The sequence below is a fragment of the Myodes glareolus genome, chromosome 4 (assembly GCF_982192425.1).
Source record: "Myodes glareolus chromosome 4, mMyoGla1.1, whole genome shotgun sequence".
Classification (NCBI taxonomy): Eukaryota; Metazoa; Chordata; class Mammalia; order Rodentia; family Cricetidae; genus Myodes; species Myodes glareolus.
The window spans coordinates 52930512-52932382 of record NC_142029.1 but is presented as its reverse complement, the minus strand read 5'-3'; the positions used below and the strand labels follow the sequence as shown (position 1 = coordinate 52932382).

The 1871-nt window shown below is 37.2% G+C and overlaps 1 non-coding gene across 1 annotated transcript; it reads right to left on the bottom strand.

Annotated features, from left to right (window-relative positions):
- Nucleotides 1-746: 746 nt before the first annotated feature.
- On the bottom strand, nt 747-905 carry LOC125412060 (U1 spliceosomal RNA). The gene has a single exon (XR_007235469.2). It is a non-coding gene; the product is annotated as a U1 spliceosomal RNA (small nuclear RNA).
- Between the last annotated feature and the right edge of the window lie 966 nt (nt 906-1871).

Genomic DNA, 1871 nt, shown 5'->3' with positions numbered 1-1871 from the left:
GACTTATCACCCAATAAATGAATTTTTCTCATAGTTTTGTAAAAATATAAATGTAAACATTTCTGAGTCAGACAAAACTTAGACTACAGATTCCACTATCATGGCTCACATGCAAATGGTTGTCTATTTAAATATATATGAGGGCCAGGGTTGCAATGCAGTGGCACAGACTTTGCTTGACATAGGCAAGGTCTTGAGTTTAGTCCCTAGAACTTCAAAAGTAAAAGTAAAAAAAAAGTTAAAATATACAAAAAAATGTAGCTCAATAGAGAACAGTGGTTTTCACACTTGTGTGCACATTGCACCCACCTGGGGGCCTCATTAAATTCATAGTCTGCACTTCACCCTTAATGTTCCTAACACATTCCCAGCTGTGGCTGAGACTGCTCTCTGGGGTCCCATATCGAGAACCATGGTATTAGAAGATGCCTATGAGATTTTAAGAAAGTATTTCCTTACTATATTTTAGCTCTCAGTTCGGTCAGGATTTCTGAATTGCTGTTGTTGAGTCCATCTAAAAAGGCAGCAGGAATATTTCGTAAAGTTATAGTTAGATGTGTTTGCTGTCACTTTCACAGTATACATGTTCTGTACATATATCAATAATCATTTACAACATGTGTTTAAGACATAAGGCTAAAGAAATGTATGTGATCCATGTATGTCTATATACCTATGTATAATTAGATGTCTAAGACTATTTTCGATGAAGGTATAACTTTAAGATGAATTATTTTTTCAACAGGAAAGAGTGTGAATGTAGTTCTCTTCCTGCCACAAATCATGCATTGAGTTTCTTGCACTTTGGGACATCTCAGGGCTCACCACACCCGGAGTGCAATACATGAACCTCACCCTGAGAAAACCATCTTCACGATCCTGGTATTCCCCTGCCAGGTAAGGATTTTTTTCACTGATATTTGTGATTTACATACCTACATCATTTTTGAAGTTTATGTTGCATTTTTGTTTTTGAGGAAATGTTTGAAGTTGGATGGATATTTCCAAGGGTTTTATGCAAGGTTCCTGCGGTAAGTGAAGACAATACATCCCTGGCTCTTCTGAGGAAAGCTTGAAGACATTAGATATCTTGAACAATTCTATTCTCTTATTGAAGTACTTCAACACTGAAATGTTTTCATCTCTGAGATAGATCTTAAAATTATGAATCTTATGTGTATCTATAGTTAGATGTGACTAGTTGCTTCATTTGACCATTGATTGAGTTATGTGTTTGTACTTCTTTTCATTTTCCATATTTATAGTAAAGGGCATTGAACCCAGGCCCAAATATGCCAGGCAAAATTTCATCACTTTTCTATATCCTCAACCCTAGTTCCACTTTTACAGGGAGTGTGTATGTATTTTTGAACCAGTCTTTTATTTAAACAAAGCTTCAAACTGTTTGTCAAAGAGTACTGTCCTCATGTCTGTAAAGCACTGCCCAGCATCTACATACTGGGAGCAGATGTTCACCAAATGGCTGCAGAACATCTGTGTCAGTGGTCCATGGGTCCTCACTGTGGGTTGCTGGAGCACTCACAAAGGTTCACACTTTCTCTTTTTCTAGTTCCCACACGCCTGCATTTGATTAGTGTTTTAAATACTAGAAGCCATGGTGAACGGCAGGCTTCCTGTCAAGGGAAATACCCAATCATGGGACGTGCCATGGCTCCAGGCATACCCTGGTGTCTTGTATCTGCATATTTTATTGTTTGAAAAGAGATGTAACATTGAGGCTCCAAGTGTTCATTGAAATATCGTCTTTGTTGATTTTTTTTTATTGTGGTCTTGGGGTGTGACAAAATAATGTGTATTGCTGAAAATCTACCTTATACCTACTGAAAAACCTTTTCAAAAGAATATTTTTG